The sequence below is a fragment of the Rhincodon typus genome, chromosome 30, assembly GCF_021869965.1.
Source record: "Rhincodon typus isolate 14 chromosome 30, sRhiTyp1.1, whole genome shotgun sequence".
NCBI classification, from domain to species: domain Eukaryota; kingdom Metazoa; phylum Chordata; class Chondrichthyes; order Orectolobiformes; family Rhincodontidae; genus Rhincodon; species Rhincodon typus.
This window is the reverse complement of record NC_063361.1, coordinates 29,862,535-29,880,964: the sequence shown is the minus strand read 5'-3', so window position 1 is coordinate 29,880,964 and position 18,430 is coordinate 29,862,535. Positions and strand designations below refer to the sequence as shown.

General features: G+C 41.8%; 1 non-coding gene across 1 annotated transcript; it reads right to left on the bottom strand.

Moving 5' to 3' along the window:
- Positions 1–14,420: 14,420 nt before the first annotated feature.
- Positions 14,421–14,493, bottom strand: trnac-gca. Its single transcript has one exon. It is a non-coding gene; the product is annotated as a tRNA-Cys (tRNA).
- Positions 14,494–18,430: the final 3,937 nt, after the last annotated feature.

The following is an 18,430-nucleotide window of genomic DNA, read 5'->3' as shown; positions in this document are numbered from 1 at the left end:
GTGTTCATCCAGCTCTACACCTTGTTATCTCAGGTATGATTTGTAGTTTCTTTATCTATCCTCAGTTGGGCAAAACTTGCAGCACACTGATCTGGTCTTTACTTGGGTTTGGAAGCAAGGTCTGAGGCAGTATTTAATTTTAAATTTAATCAATTTAAACCATTCGAGCTAACTTGCCTATTGAGGGTCTGGGCCAGCCTCATGTCTAAAGGTTAGGTTGGGGTAAGGACTCCATTTTAAAAGCATTCCTATGTTCTGCAGTTGAGGAAGTGTGTGTTAGTTCATATTTGCTAGTTCATCAATTTAATGCCTTTTCAACCAATTGTTTATTTGGTGCATTGTGTAGCCAAGACTGGAAGATTTCCAGACATTCTCCAGTTGTGGACCCTCTGTTGTGCACTGGCCAAGTGGCTGATGGATTTCCACACCTGCCTCCATTCTCAATATCAATTTTAAGCCTTAGAGTGGCTTAGGCTCCTATTTTATGGGCTCCTAGAGAAGTCATCTTGTGCTGCTTTGAATATTCCCACTATCAGTCAAGCTGAGGGGGAAGTTTATCAAGTGAAGGGTTTGTGACCACTGCTGCAATGTTGTGAGATCATGAGTTGGAGGGAGAGGCAAGTCTGACCTCATACTCATAAACAGAAGTCTTCTTTTATACTAAAAACCTAACTAGGTAGGAGGCAGAATTCCTAGAATCTTGCAGGAATGGTCTTGGTTTGTACCAAGAATATTATGAGAATATTAGGTACATTGAAGGAGAACCTAGATGAATAGACAAGGGAGAATGGGATGGCAGGATATTTCGAAAGGATGAGTTGAAATGCAGTGTACAAGGAGGCCTGTTTTTATGCAGCAGACTATCTGATTCTGAAATTTGAAGTAATTAAATGCTATCACCTGAACAGCGATTAATGTTAAAACTAACATTTGATATGATAGCTTTTGGAGTGGCATTTTACAAGGTTTCATTTCCCCTGGGCTAGGGACGGAAAACTTTGTCACACATACCATCTGATGTCAGCCATGACTCAGTTGTTACCATTCTTTCCTATGTCCCTGAAGATTGAGTTCAAGTCATGCAACTTGAGTTGCTTAAGGCGGTATCCAGCCCTGACTCACCATTCAGTTTTTCCATAAAGTAATGGCACAGGTGCTTGCCATTTGTTATTTTCCCTATAGAGTTTGGTTTCTTTGCTTCTTCATCCCAGTCTTGGTGTCATTCATTCTAGTTTGTTCAATGATAGATGTCCAATATTGAAATTAGGCCTTGCCTATGGTGAAACTCATGCCCACCATCCCCTTCCCCTGGGCATACTGCCCACTTTGAGCCCCCATAAACCTCAATGCCCTCTTGAGTTATAATTGACTGGGTAGATCGAACAGTTCCTTTCCCTGCTGAAAGTTCCTTTGATCCTCTCAATAAATAAGGTCAAAGGCTCGAGGTCTGGGTGAATAATCAAACTAAATCCAGCCTCTTCACAATACTTTGTAATCTTTCATTTTGGATCCATATTCGTCACGTGGTGTGTCACTTTTTAGACCATTCACTGAGCCTAATTGTTAGTGATAGAAGCTAATTATTATTATAACAACATTCTAATTAATATTATAATTATTGCTCTCTCACTGTCAGCTATTTGAAACAATGTAAAGCACCCCATGCGACTTGGCATTATCTACTGCCAATCAACTCTCAGATTAAATGCAATTATTTGTGGTTTTACTTCTTTAATCGCTTAAATTATGCCAACATTATCACCTGCCATAATTGCCTTTGGAAAACCGAAACTCTGTAATTGTGACAGCAGACAAGTCAGTGAATGACATTACACTTTATGCCCTTCCCTAAAAGAAAGATTTGCATTTAGAAAGTGTTTTCATGATCATCGGGCTTCTCACCAGTTCTGAAGAAGGGTCACCGGACCCGAAACGTTAACTCTGTTTTTTCCTTCACAGATGCTGCCAGACCTGGTGAGCTTTTCCAGCAACTTTGTTTTTGTTCTCAAAGAACTTTCCTGCCAATGAAACACCTTTGAAGTCTAGTCGTTGTTATCATGCATTAAACATGGAGAAGGCAGTCAATTGAATTACAGCATGGTCCACAATCTGCAAGGTGATGATGAGCAGATAATCTGGGTCATTGACAAATATTGACAAGGGCCCCAGGGATAACTCACCTTCTCTTCTTCAAAGTTGTGCCATGGAATCTTTTTCACCAGCAAAGCTGGACAATAGACCATTGACTTAATGTTTTGCCCAAAAAGATAGCACCTTTGACAGTGCAGCACTTCCCCAGTACTGTAAGCAAAAGTTGTAGAGTTGGGAGAACTTTATTAATTAGGTCTGGTGATTCAATTCAGAGATGGGAAACAGAGAGGGACAGCATGAAGCAAGACCAGGGCATTATTCAGGCTTGGGCTGATAAATGACAAGTACCTTTTGCAGCCCACCAGTTCCAGCCAATCATTATCTCCAACGAGGAAAAGCTCATCATTAGGTATGACTTTAAATGGCATTACCATTATCAAATCTTTTACTATCAATTTCCTGAGAGGGTTACCATTGATGAGAAATTTAACTGTAGCAGCTACGTAAATACTGTGGGTATTTAGGTCAGAGGCTAGGTATTCTGGGCCAAATCACTAACCTCCTGATTCCCCAGAGCTTTTCCACCTTCCATAAAGAGCAAATCAAGCATTGTCCTAAAATACTCTGCATTTGTCTGGATGAAAGCAGATCCAACAACTCCTTAGAACCTCAACACCATTCAGGTCAAGCCAATCCACTTCATTGGCACACCGTTCACTATCTTAATAAATGACTCCCTCCACAAGAGGTGTTATGTGGTGTACGACTGCAGACCATACAAAGCCTGAGCCCTCTATCACCTGGAACAACAATGAAAGCAGGCACATGAGAGCACCACCAATGCTCCTTTAAGTCTCACATGATTAAGGCTTGGAAATATCGCTCTGCTCCATCAAAAGTGGGTCAAAGCCCAGGAGTTCCCAATACAACAGCATTGTTGGACCTCACCATATGGACTCCATCAATTCAAGAAGATAACTCAACACCATTTTCACAAGGGCAGTTAGAGATGGCAATAAATGGAGACATTGCCAACAACATCCACATAACAAAGGATTAAATAAAACTGGAGTAACAGGTCTATTAGTATACACTCTACCATTTATTGTTGAATAATTTGCCCAATTCTTGTGTATTCAAGCCAAGGGACATGGTATTAAGCTGGTTACTCCCAACTAATTGACTTTCCTACAGGCAGCACAGTCGCTCAGTGGTTAGCGCTGCTGCCTCAAAGTGCCAGGGACCCAGGATTGATTCCACCCTTAGGTGACAGTCTGTGCGGTGTTTGCGTGTTCTCATCATATCTATACGGGTTAGCTCTGGTTTCCTCCCACAGCCCAAAGATGTGCAGGTTGGGTGGATTGGCCATGCTAAATTGCCCAAAGTATCCAGGGATGTGTAGGGTAGGTGGGTTAGCCATGGGAAATGCAGAGATAGGAGTGGGTCATGGTGGGATGCTCTTCAGAGGGTTGGTGTGTACCAGATGGGCTGAATGATCTGTTTCTGCACTGTAGGGATTCTATGATTCCAGTGAGCATTATTAAATGTGTTGACTATACAGGTGTACTATATCAACAAGGTCATTAATGCCAAAGTAGGTGGCAATAACTCCAAAGTGTCATTGTTGGGTAACAACTTTGCTTCAGAGACAAAAGGTTCTGAATTCATAAGCTTCTGCAAAGGCCTTTGGCATTGGATAGGATCCCAATACAGAAGGAGTGTTCCATTCTCAAACTACCAATCTTTTGGATAGGAAGTTGAACTAAGGCCCATCCATTTTCTTTCAGAGGGATGTTCTCCCTGGTGTTCCAGATAATATTTATCCTTCAACCAACAACTATTAAAACAAATCATCAGACCATTAAGTCATTGATATTTGATGACTTGCTGTGCATAATTGGTTACTGAGCCTTCTTCCTTCCGCTAGTAATTTCCAAAAAAAATTACTTAATTGGCTGTAAAGCACTTTGCAACATCTTGTGGTACTGAAAGGTGTTGTATAAGAGCTGCTATTGATTTTTTAAATTGGTTAATCAAATTATCTTTTAGTGAGTTGAACAGGTCTAAATATCATTTGACCATGGAATTGAGCAATAAATAATTTACAGGAAGTTGAATGACTGACCACTTCCTGATATTTAGGCAAATGCATGTCATAAATATGTTTGCAGCAATGGTTGTTTTTTGTTATTCGCTAATGGGATGAGGGCATCGCTGGCTAGGCGGCATTTACTGTCCATCCCTAATTGCCCAGAGGGTAGTTTAGAGTTGCTGTGGGTCTGGAGTCACATGTAGGCCAGACTAGGTAAGGATGGCAGTTTCCTTCCCTAAAGGGCATTAGTGAACCAGATGGGTTTTTCCAACAATTGACAATGGATTCATGATCATCATTAGACTCTTAATTCCAGATATTTATTGAATTTAAATTCTACCATCTGCCATAGCAGGATTTAAATCTGGATCCCCAGAACATTGTCTGGGTCTCTGGATTAACAGTCCAGCAATAATACCACTAGGCCTTTGCCTCCCCCAATTAGCCATGATTGTATTGAATGGAAGGACAGGCTCGATGGGCTGAATGGTTTACTTTAGCTCCAACTTGCCCATATTCCCATATTGACTATTGTGATATCTGTTGTAACCTATTTTCACTTCAGTGACAAATTGAGAAATAAACCAAGTTTAATGCTTAGTGGGTGTTATGTCCTTGATTGCTTCCCATCCACCAGATCTTGTTCCAAGCTGTTTATATTTTTTATTTCATTGTTGATGATACACTAAATCTAATCAAATGAGAAGATACAAGATTCATAAGTGCAGCTGATTTTCTCTTTACGTCAGGAAAATGGGCCTAATCCCATGATAAGGCTGAGGCCTATAACTAACCTGTTCAACTGTGTTCTGTCTGCCGTTGTATAACTAACAATGTGAAACTTTCCTTTGTGGATGTTTGTGTCCAGGATGGACCTTCAGTGGCCTATAAAAAAACATCTGCATGGACCATTGGCAGACAACAAGACTAAGCCTGTCAGCTCTAAATAAAAGATGGCAATCCCACCTATTTGCATAGTTATTGAGTATGCCATGGAACCTGCTCTTCAATATTAGCTGGGTGGATTCAAAACACAGGGGGCTAAGTGTAGTGATTGCAACAAGGGCAGTGAGGTGGACCTCATAGAATATGAGTTCCCTGATTGGGGCTGTTAACCTGGTCCAATCAGGGAGCCCTAGCTGACAGATATAAACAGGAGGGTCAGAGGTTCTGTTCACTCTGAGAGCTGGCTTTGAGGGAGCTGGGCCAGTGTCAAGGAATTTCCATGTGTAAATAAAGGGTGACTTGGTGATGGGATACTGGCCTCTGTGGAGTTATTTCACCAAGGATATTTCAGAACCATTTCTACTAGAAACAATTCTGGAATGGCAAAGAATGCAGCGATTATAATTGAGCAATAGCATAATTTTACTGGGCTGCCTGATTGACAGATAGCCTCATTTAATGGCTGCTCCAACTAAAAAGTTGGGCAAGCATTGCCTATAATAAAAGCTCATATGGATTATTTTAGCTTTGGATTAGTGTGCAAAACAGGAGTTATGCTTTACGCCTGCTCATTGACTTTAATGAAGGCAGAAGTTGGGTGTTATGTATAAATTGGAGGATAATTCAATATTCCCAACTTTCCACTAATGGCCAAGGTTAAAGGACTTTGATAAGCAGAGTGCAAATTGGCTCTATGTGCAACTAAATCAGCAATGTTGCTGCCAACAGTTATTGTTGTAAAGGGTGTGTTTGCTTGCATTCAAACTGTGTTCTCCACTGCTTGTGCAGCCACTTCGCTGCCCCAGCAACATTGCTGACCCATAGAGTTCCCAAACCTTAACCTACTTTGTATCTGTTCAAGAAATCTGCATCTGGAGAGTTCAGATTGGAAAATGAGCCATTCTCCAGCTTCAGCCCAACTGTGACCAAACAACAAGGGGTTGTGCTTCATCAGCTCTTGTTTTTCACCCAATCAGCTTGCAAGAATTCTGCTGGCCCCAAAGCCACGTTGACATTGCACAAACTGATAATTACAGAATTAAACTGGAAAATGTGGGACATTGAATTCATCATTTAGTTTAGTTGCTTTACCCTATTCAGTTCAGTTCAATGTTTTGAAACTAAATTACTACTTCCCTGTCCTTCAAAAGCCTTTGAAATTGTATGCATATTTATTGTAAAGTTGTAAGTGCAGTCATTAAGAAGAATGTGTTGATTCATAGCATTGAACAACCAATAACATCAGACTTGTAACTGGAATGTAAATGAAACAACAGAATGGGCGGAGGAAATTTTCTTATAGCATGAGCTGTGTTGAGCCAACTCCTTACTCTGTGGATGTCGATCATTCGTCACTCCAAAGTGAGTGATGCAGTTAACTATTTGTCAGACATGCAACAGTAGATTGAAAAACCCCTGTTGGTAACACTGTTCATATGAGCCAATTACGTTTGGAAGGGCTGTCAGGAAGAGAAGCCCTGTGGTGGTGGGAGGAACCAATTCCATTCCAGGTTCAATTGAATGTGAATTTACCTGTGCAGACATGTTTATGAATTTTTCTTGGGGCACCATGGCACAAGCATATTGTGTGAACTATGTCCAGTAAAACAACATTGTATTAGGAGGACTTTTGTGTAAAATAGAATGCTTTGCAGGATGTATTGTGTGGAAATTTGAGCTGTTACAGACACAATGGATGTCATAACATGTACCATATTAGAGGAGGAATAGCAAGTCAACTTCCACAATATAGGGGTATATTTCTTCAGGACACTTCCTGTTCCTCCACTCGTGATGGAAGATGTAACAACAAACTGTGGTTGCCTATAGCAGAACTGATGGAATAAAAATTGAGCAGATTCTACAAATTGCTCTGCAAGATATTGCCATGTCAGTGAAGGCAAATGTTCATCCTGCTGAATTCACCATGAATGTTTTCCACTGATTGTGGTCTCTGCTTATTCTTGGTTAATCTTCCACGCAGGAGCCCCAGCATTTTGCAGTGTGATTGACAAAGTCCTGTGTTTCCATCAATTATTCCTCAAATTTACAGATCTCACGAAAACTGCTTGGTCTGTTCTGTGCTTTGTATGGGATGAATATTGAGCAGAACACTGGGAATAACTTACCTTCGAGATAGTGTCATGTGATCCTTTGCAGAGAACTGGTATGGATTCAGTGTACTGAATGGCTTCGATTAGGCATGTAATCACTCTATGACTCTATAATATGTTGATATTGTAAGCTGCAGATGTGGGGTATAAACAGTTATAGGAATATATTGGGATAACTGGTCTGTTCCTACACTGTAGACCTTATGTAACTGATGTAGCAGAATATGTAATAAATAGATTGTACAGGTAGACTGAATACAATCTGTAAAAGGCACCTGCAGTACATGTCTGTTCCCCACCGTGATAGGGGGTTGGCAGGGGTTGGGGGGGGTGCGGGGGGGGGTGCGGTGTTGGGAGGGCAGCGTGGGGATGGTTTTGAGGAAGTGAACAAGGAAAGGAGCCTTTCTTCGGTGCAATTCTATAATGAATCAGGAAGTACCTCTGGCCGTGTTGAACAGACTGAAGAAAATGAAAAGAAAAATAATTATTTTCCAATAACATGTCAAACTGTGCTTTATTTAATGCCAGTTTTAATTAACTCAATTGAGCATTGCAAGGTGCCTGACGCAATGTCGAACACCTTTTGGACAGGAAAAGAAAATTTCACTTCCTGGTTGTTTTTTTAATACAAAGTTATTGTCTTCCCCAATGACCTCCCCATCTCCTTTCATGAAGGTTTTGCCTGTGCTAAGGAAAGCTCAGAAACTACCAACCATCCTTCAGTGGACACTTTTGCATTTAAAAGTGAATTGCAGTGGGTTATGCATCCATATAGGTCAGTACAGTCAAATCCAGTGTTGGCAAACTTGCAGTTTCTAATGTGGCAATCCATCAAGAGTGGGAAACCTGGATGAGTTATTACTTCAGTAACTGCAGCTGATTTTATATGGCTGTGGCCACATTTACATTCACCTTTCCTGTAGTCAGGGTTAAAGAAGATGAGAAGCACCATGCCACATTCTGTGTTTACAGCTAAAATGGGCACTCTTATCCCAGTCTGAAGTTACAGAAAATGTAAGTGTGTAACATGTACAATTTTATCCAACCTGTAGGGATGCTGGTGAGATTGTTTACAATAATGATTTTATACCTCACCAATTTTACACTCTATTAATAGAAACAGTGGGCCATATTGCATGGAAAAATAACAATGGGTAGACAGTAATACTGGGTGGTGGGTGAGATTGTGCTGGAAAGTAAGATTGAGCAGAGTGTCCTTTTGGGTGGAGAATGAGTTTAAGTGCATAGTATTATCAAATGGGAAGTAAAATTAGGAAAAGAGTATTAGTTGGGGAATAATACTGATTAACATTAATATTGAATGGACAAATTGAGCAGAGAGTATAATTGAATGGGGAGTTCTGAGGAAGGGTCACGGGACCCGAAACGTTAACTCTGTCTTTTCCTTTACAGATGCTGCCCCTCCTGCTGAGCTTCTCCAGCAACTTTGTTTTTGCTCCTGATTTACAGCATCCGCAGTTCCTTCAGGGAAAATGACTAGTTGGGGAATATGATTGGGGGGAAAATGATTGGGGGGGCAGAATATGATTAGATGGGGAATATGATTGGGGAAGCGGAATATGATTAAGTGGAGGCATACGATTGGATGGGGGAATATGATTGGATAGGGACTATGATTGGGTGGGGAGTAAGATTGTAATAAAACAAAAAACTGGATGCTGGAGATCTGAAACAGAAAAAAAATGCTGGGGTAACTCTGCAGGTCTGGCAGTATCTTTGAGAAGGAAGCAGAGTTAATGCTTCAAGTCCGGTGACTCTTCATCAGAATGGGTGGGATTATGATTCTGTAGGAAGTAAGATTGGAGAGAGAGTACAATTTGGATGGGGACTTTGATTTGGAGAGGAGCATGAGTGGACCCCTGAACCTGGCCAGTTGAGTTAGAGTAAAATTACTTCTCCAAATCTGATTACATCTGTGCTGTTGGGAAGATAAGTAATATGAATGGAAACATGGTAATCTTTTCTGATGCTTAATTTAAAAGCATTCTAATTTATCATTCTGCCAACCTCCTCACTCATGGTGCCTCTGGTAAATGAAGTATTAACTGAAAAACAACTCACAATATATGTGAAGAAAAGTGTGATTATATAACAGTCTGCAGATGAGTGTAATAGATTGTACAGGCATGTAAAAGGTTAATCTACCATCGTCAATCATCTTGTCCATGGAAGCCAACAGTAAATGCATTAATGTGTCTGTGTAAATTTAGACAGTCTTGCGTGAAAAGCTCACACACATCGAAAACCACTGGAGATGCTATGCCAAACCACAGGGCCCTCCAGCAAACAGCTGGAACATAGTCAATGGATCTATCACCTTCTGCTGGAGCCAAATAATTGCTCAGTTTTTTTGTGGTACTGAGTCTACTGCCTTAGGGAAATAATTTGTGGGAATATATGGTTGTAGCCAAAGCTTCATCTGTTAATTACAATCATCACTTTTCATACCCACTTTGAGTGGAATTGGTAGTCTAAACAAATCTCCAATAGTATACATACACTTTTGTTCTAGTTTGAAAATGTACCTTGTTATTTCAGTAGTGATGTTTGTATACTAAGGTTCCCTCGTAATGGATAAAGACAGATGTTCCTTCGTTTCGCATCATTGTAGCTACATCCACCGTAGACTGTTAGACTCCAGAATAGATCCACTGAGTATCGTGAAATAAGCATCCGATGTGCAATGTGGCCAAAGATCTAGCCCTTCATGTTTGGGCAAATGGGAAAACATGAAAGGCTGCTTTCAAAATAAACAGTTTTCTACTGGAAACACTTGGCAAATTCAGCAGCATCTGTGGAGAGAGATGTATATTTCATCAGTGCAGGATGATGTTGGAGGTGAACAGATCTAAAGCATTCCACGTTCACTCCTTCCACCACCAACGCACAGTGACTGCAATGGGATGCACTGTAGTGTCTCCCCAAGGCTCCCTTGGCAGCTCCTTGTAAAGCCATGACCTCTAACTTCTAGAAGGATAAGGGCAGCGGATTCATGGGAATACCACCAGCTGCAAGTTCCCCTCCAATCCACTCCCCATCTTGACTTGGAGCAATATTACTATTTCTTCCAATTCACCGGGTCACCATTCTGGAACTCCTTCCCTAACAGCCCTGTGGCTGAGCCTTCACTTCAAGAACTGCAGCAGTACAAGAAAGCAGCTCACCACAACTTTCTCCAGGACAACGAGTGATGGGTGATAAATGCTCACCTAGACACAAGGCCCACATCCCAAGAATGAAGAAAAGTACAGAGGAAGGGAGAAGGGGGTTGCAGGGGGCGAAGGGCTGGGGAGGCAGGAGTAAAGGTAGGAAAGGGAAGGGACTATGATAGAATACCTCTAGTTCAGTCATGTTACTACAATAGTGGATGCAACTGTTTTATTTATTCATTTCTCATTGTGCAAGGAGATTATGGTCCTTGGAAACTAAAGGAACCAGGGAACATCTAATTAGAGTTTAGAAGCTATTGGTATCTTTAAATCTAAAAACTTGGTATCACTGCGATGAGCAGCAAAATATTGTTTATTTTCTCTCTGAAAGATCATCCCACATATTTGTATAAAGCCTAGATTTCAGTTCAGGCTGAAATTTAAAAACTGGATTAAATTGCTAGTTAGGTATTTCTTCATAGTCGTATTGAGTTGAGACTATTTAGGTTTGGGTGACCTTTTTCTTTAAAAAAGAATCAAAACACTGAATTGTGCCTGTCTCTTCTAAAGTAAACATTTTCTTGCGAACTGTTGGATGTTAGTGTGATTGGGGATTTCGTAAATTTGAATTTGTCTGCCGTTGAATTAAGATTTCTCCCTATCCAGACTGTGTACAGACTACCTCGTCATGGACACTGTGCCACCTATTTATTACCCCAAGGGTAAGTTTTGTGTAAATACTCCCTAATCCCCAAACATAATAAACAAAACTCCAGAAGATCATCATTGTCAGATCTCCACTATTCAGTCCTGGCCTTCTGCCTCCACAGGTGACACTCCCAATCCAGCAACAGAGCAACCATTGTGTCTCTTAGAGCATTTAATCATCTCAGTCTGCACTACAATCCCTCCAACCTTTCTGAATCAACAAAATATCACTTGGCTTTGCTGGGATTCTTAATCATAGACTTTACCCAGGAAACCTAATCTGAGATCAAGATCTTCAAAATTTCTCTTTGTGGCTACAGAGAGAACCCACACAGAAACATGATAACCGGTATTTACATAGCACCATTAACACAAGTTCAAATGTTGCCGTGACACCTTTCTTCCCTGTCTACATAACCTCCTCCAGCCAACAACCTTCCAAGATCTCAGCTACAAATCACTGCTTCTCACTACCCCAATGTTGGCATTCCATACCTTCAGCTGCCTACGTCCTAAGATCTGGAATTTCATCCTTGAATCCTTCCACCTCTCTCCTTAAAGATTTTCCTTAAAACTACCTACTCGACCAAGCAGAGTCCCTTATGTCGCTTGATGTGGCTTGGTGTCAAATTTTGGTAACACTCCTGTGAAGTTCCTTGGAGCTCTGTTAAAGGTGCTATGGAAATGTCAGCTATTGTTGTAAATGTCAGTGTCACTCAGAAATATGTGAAGTGGCTAATTGAAAATCTTTTGCTGAAGTGAGTGCCGCCACTGAACCTGTGATTACAGCAATATTTTCTCAATTAATTCTTGAGGTGTGGGTGTCACTGCCAAAGCCAGCATTCAGTGCCCATTCCTAGTTAAGATGAAATGTTGGTGATAACTGAATGACCTGTTAGACTACTTCAGGCAATGACAAGGAGCCAAAATGATTTGGGGCTAGAGTCACATAAGGTCCAGACTGAGTAAGAACGGAAGGTTCATTAGTTAATGGGCATTGATGAACTAGTTGGGTTCTTAGAACGTTCTAACAGCTTTATGGTCATTTTTATTCATAGAGGCTTCTATATACAATTTTCTGATTTTTTTTCTAAACTACTTCCAAATTTTCAAACTGTCATGGTAACAAGTTTGTTAGTCTAAGTCTTTGGCAACACCTTTTAAAACCGCAATCTCTACAAGGGCAGCAGATGCATGGGCATACCATCAAATGCAAGCTCCTCTCCAAGACACTCGCCATCTGGACATGGAATTATAATTCCATTCCCTTAGTGTTTCTGGGTCAAAATCCAGCAATTCCTTTCCTAACAGCAGTAAGGGCATTTCTATACCCAAAGCAATTCAGTAGTTCAAGAAGGCAGATCACTACCACCTTCTCCCAACCAATTATGAATGGACGATGAAAGCTGACCCATCTTCTCCCAACCAATTCTGAATGGACGATGAAAGCTGACCCGCCTTCTCTTGACCAATTATGAATGGAAGGTGAATGCTGACCCAGTCAATGATGCCCACATCTCATGAATGAGCAAAAAAAAAGTCTCCAGAATACTAATCTGGTAATCTGGTAACGGTACATTACCATTTACAAAGGGTTTTATCAGATCAGTACTGAGCTATCAAGCACAGCACCAGACTGATATATCAAAGGGGTCGAAATAATTTTAAGGCTGAGGCATATTTTTGTGGAGGCAGTGTGTGAATTCCTTTTGCCACATTGTGCATTTGTGAGGATTTTCAAACGGATTCTTTCAGAAACTGGTTCCGATTTCAGTAGAAGTAACGAACAAAGAAAATCTTCAAAAACATAGTTACGGTGTCAGTAGACAAGGCAACCAGAGCACAGTTCTTACACCATGGAGTCAGAAAGTGCTGAGGACAGAGATTCAAGCAATAATCTGTAGAGTACAGCTGGAATGAATACTTGGTATGGAAACAGCACAACATAATGACTTGTTAACTGTAGAAGGTGGGGTGGGGAGGAGGTTAAAAAAAGTTTTCTTAAAGTACATATAAAGGAGTCCAAGTGTTAAAGACCAGATGGATCTTTTAAAATAATAAGCAATATATAAATATTATGTGGGTATGAGGGGGTGGTCAGGAAATGACAAATGTATGAAATTAATTTTTCACATCATCGTTCATAAATGTGGCATACTAAGAAATTTCAAGTCCGATCACTCTGCAAGAAGAATCTAAAATATACATGCATATATTATGCACGTGTTATGGAAAAGCTCAAAGTATTAAATATGTAAAAGGCACCTGGACCAGATGGGTTCCACCCTAAATCCTCAAAGATAGGATGGAGGAAATAGCTGAGGCTCTGGTTACTATTTAAAACAATTCCTTAAAATCAGACACTGTTGCTGGTGGGTAGTTAATGCACTCCTGGTATTAACACAGGGAGTGAACCAAGGTGGTCAAAGGAGCTACCGTACGGTCCTACTGGTAAAAACACTGCCCAGTGTTTGACCTCAGTCTTGTGACCACAAAATGTGGGGAGCCATTCAGCCTGTCTAACGTCAATCTTGCAGTAAAATATTACAGTCCTCCTGTTGCAACTTCCAATTGTGTCTTCTAGCTCTGGTAAAATCAATACATTCATTTCTAATATTGTTGGTTTTCTGTTGGTTTTTCCCTGTTTTGACAAGGCCCCTCACATAATGATGGCTGCCTGGGAAAGAACCACTGAGAGGCTACCAGTAATGACGAAACTGTACTAAAATATGGGTTAGTGATGGGGCCATTGTTCTAATTCAGAAAAAAAGAACCACTGAGATACACATGAGTCTAACAGTTTTAGAGCTGGAGGTTTTGGTGAAAGTTCATCTAATGGCCATGAAAAAACCATGAAGTTCTGAGCAGTGTGATTATCGTTGTTGTTGATTGTTTTGCAAAACTGTCTCAACTAACATGTTCACAGAATCCCCACAGTGTTGAAGCAGGCCACTTTGTCCATCGAGTCCACACTGACTCTTGGATGAGCAGCCCACTCAGACCCACACCCCCTACCCTATTCCTGTAACTCTGCATTTTCCAAGGCTAATCTACCTAACCTGCACATCTTTGGACTGTGGCAGGCGTAGGGAGAATGTACAAATTCCACATAGACAATCACCCGAGGATGGAACCGAACCTAGATCCCTGGTGCTGTGAGGCAGCAGTGCTAACCACTGAGGCACTCATTAAAAGGGGCTAACATCATTGACTACAAGGCAAAATGCTTCTTCTTTCCCTATGTGCTGTGTACCCAATGAGATTTAAACACAGTTCATATTGAGTCAAGGTGCCTCTATAAGGGGGCACCCAGATTTGAACTGGGGAACCTCTTGATCTGCAGTCAAATGCTCTACCACTGAGCTATACCCCCTGTCCACTGAGTTATATCCCCATTCTGAAAACCTGCCAATGAAAGACATCAAACATTGCAGTTGTTGGTGTGAATTATAATTCTACCACTTGAAAGGTCATTGCATTATTGTTTGAAGAAAATAGAGAAGTTTTCCCTGGCTAATATTTACCCTTTAATCAACCTCTCAAAATACATTATCAGGCTATTCGTCTTAACTCTGTTCCTTGGGATCTTGCTGTGCTTTGCTTATTCTTCTACATTACAGCTACAGTACAAATGTACTGCATTGGATGTAAAGTGAGTTTGATTCAGCCAAGTATGTGAAGAGTGTTGTATAAATGCAAATTATTTCTAAGGGTCACAGATGAGATGAGTACAGAAGCTTCTTACATCAATAAGGCATCTTGATCAAAATTGAAATCAAATCAAAGCAAATTGAAACAGGTCCTAATGAAAACTGTCTTTGTTGAAAGACTGACAAATATTAAAAGTGATAATTAGTTAAAGAAGAAAAAATCAAACTGGGAAGAGTTCAAAATGCAGTTGGGTTTAGGCTGGATGTTTTGAAACAGGACAGTGCCAAAATGAAGGACCAAGGTCTTAGACAGTTTCTCATAATTTACTGTGGTTCTTACGGAATTCAACTGTATTAGAATTTCTGCTTAGTCCCTCCTTAATAATAGCTGTTATTACCACAATGACAGGCAGAATATGCTGGTAATCAAGATTCAGCACTGCACTGGTCACACTATTAATGTCGGCATGCCAATGTTTTGATTCAATCACCAAAATGGCCATTTGTTTCCTTTTTGTACTATTATTCAGAAGAGAAGAGTCTTTCACCACATTTATTTAATGTACTCAAAAAGAATCTGTGTGTTTTTTATTTTTTTTTAAAGAATCCCTACAGTGTGGAAACAGGCCCTTCGGCCCAACAAGTCCACACCGAACCTCAGAAGCATCCCACCCAGACCCATCCCCCTGTAACCCCTGGAGGAGGCCCAGGATGGACATGTCACTCAGGGAGTGGGAGGGGGAATTAAAATAGTTAGCAGCCAGAAGGTTCCAGATTATCGTGTACAGAGCACAGATGATCCTCAAAACGGTCCCCGAGTCTGCGCTTGGTCTCACCAATGTAGAGAAGGCCACATTGGCAGCAATGGATACAATAGACCAGGTTGGAGGATGTACAGGTGAACCCCTGTCAGATATGGAAAGTTTGCTTTGGGCTTTGGATGGAGGTGATGGGGGAGGTGGAAGGGTGGGTGTAGCACTTCCTGCCTTTGCAGGGAAAGGTGTCGGGCGTGGTAGGGTTGGTGGGGAGTGTGCAGCAGATGAGGGAGTTGTGGAGTGAACAGTCCCTACGAAAGGCAGATAGGGATGGGGAGGGAAATATCTCTTTGGTGGTGGGGTCGGATTGTAGGTGGCGGAAATGGAGGAGGATGATATGCTGGATGCGGAGGTTGGTGGGGTGATATGTGAGGACAAGGGGAGATTATGTCTTTATTTTTGTTGGGGGGGAGGGGATGTGAGGGCAGAAGTGCGGGAAATGCAAGAGATGCATTTTTGATCACTACGGGGGGATGTTGCGGTCCTTAATAGGAGGACATCTGGGATGTCCGGGAGTGGAACGCTCCATCTTGGGAGCAGATGCAGCAGAGGTGGAGGAATTGAGAGGAAGGGATTGCATTCTTGCAGGAAGGTGGGTGAGAGGAGGTGTAGTCAATGTAGCTATGGAAGACGGTGGGTTTGAAATAGGTGCCGGTGTTGAGACGGTTACCAGAGATGGAGACAGAGAGGTCCAGGAAGGGGAGGGAGGTATCGGAGATGGTCCAGGTGAATTTGAGGTTGGGGTGAAAGGTGTTAATAAAGTTGATGAACTGTTCAAGCTCCTTGTGGGAGCAGAGATAGTGCCAACACAGTCCTCAATGGAGCAGAGGAAAAGGTGAGGGATGGTTCCAGTGTAACAGAGGAAAAGGGACTGTTCCACATATCCTACGAAGAGGCAGGCATAGCTTGGACCCATGCGAGTGCCCGTGGCCACCCCCTCAGCTTGTAGGAAGTGGGAGAAGTTAAAGAAGTTGTTCAGGATAAGAACAAGTTCTGTTAAGCAGATAAGGATGTTGGTGGAGGGGAAGAAGCTGAGGGGTTTTAGACCATCTTCATGGGGGGATACAAGTATACAGGGATTGGATGGCCATAGTGAAGATGAAGTTTTGGGAGCCAGGGAATTGGAAGTCTTGGAGGAGGTGGAGGGCATGCGTGGTGTCCCAAACATAGGTGGGGAGTTCCAGGACCAGTCCTGAATGTAGGTGGGGAGTTCCTGGACCAATAAACTTTGTTCTGGACTCCAACCCTAAAGCTTGCATAAAACCTCAGCTAGACTGATAACCTATTCTTGGGAACTCCCCTACTGATTAAGGGCACAACTTTGGGTCTGGTCCCTTATGAGAAGCAGCTAATTCAGTTACTACTGATTGTAGTAAAAACCCTCAGCCCAAGCTTGATGGGGCAAAATTGGTTGAGAACGATTCACCTTGATTGGCTCAACATTTTTTGATAGAAAATGTCTGCCTGAGTGAAATCCAAATTAAATACCCAGAGGTTTTTCAGGAAGATCTAGGGACTATTGAAGGAGCCAAGGCCACTTGGCATGTTGACCAAGAAGCAATTCCACAATTCTGCAAGGCCTGCCCAATGCCATTTGCTTCACGTGCAAAAGTAGAGGCAGAAATCAGAAGGCTGGAAAGCGAAGGATTCATCAAACCATCCAGTTTGCAGAGTGGGCAGCCCCCGTCGTACAGATTGTGAAGCCTAACGGGTTGGTTTGCCTTTGTGGGGATTTTAAACCAACCGCTTCTCGCAGTTGGATAAATACACAATCTCCCACATAGAAGACTTGTACACAAAGTTGGTGGGGAGTGCTGTCCTTCACGAAGCTGGGCATGAGCCATGTGTACCTGCAATTGTGGTTAGATGAGGATTCTCAAAAGTATGCTACAATTAATACCCATAAGGGTTTGTACCAATATACAAGACTGCCATTTGGGGTATCATCAGCCTGCGCCATTTTTCAGCAGATAATGGAAAACATTTTACAAGTTCTATCCCAGATCACCATTTATCTGGATAATGTGCTAATAACAGGGAAAACCAATAACGAGCGCTTAGAGAACTTGGACATAGTGCATAAACATTTCTCCGAGGTGGCTGTATGTCTTAGAAGGGAAAAATGTGTCTTCCAGGCACCCCAAGTGACCTACTTGACCTATAGAGCCAAAAGACTGGGTTACATTCATTGGAAGGTAAAGTGAAGGTGATCAAAGATGCCCTGGCTCCCAGTCGGTACTGGAGCTTTGGTCTTTCCTTAGACTGGTGAATAATTATGTCACCTGGCCTCCATTCTGGCACCCTTACATCTACTATTGAAAAAGGGTCAGCCTTGGAAATGGTCTCTTAGCCACTTCTCATAGGGAAGTGAAGAAACAGCTATATCGTCTAAGATGTTGGCACATTATGATCCCATGACATGCAATGCCATCCTGTTTGGTGTCGGGCTAGTGTTGGCTCACAGATTTGATATCAAATAAACCTGTTGGACTATAACCTGGTGTTGTGTGACTTCTGATTTTGTCCACCCCAGTCCAACACCGGCAGCTCCACACCAATGGAGAGGAACGTCCAATAGCATACTCTTCCCAGACTTTGGTTAATGCAGAGCGCAAATATGCCCAGATAGAGAAGGAAGGTTTGGGGGTCACCTTTGGTGTAAGAAAGTTCCACCAATACATTTATAGGCATAAATTTGTAACAGTAACAGACTGCTAGGGCTACTCAAAGAGCTCAAGGTTGAATTCAGCGGTGGGCTCTCATTCTAAGTGTATGCAATTACAACATGGAATATCATCTGGGAGGTCAAGTAGCAAATGTGGATGCCTTGAGCTGCAGATACACC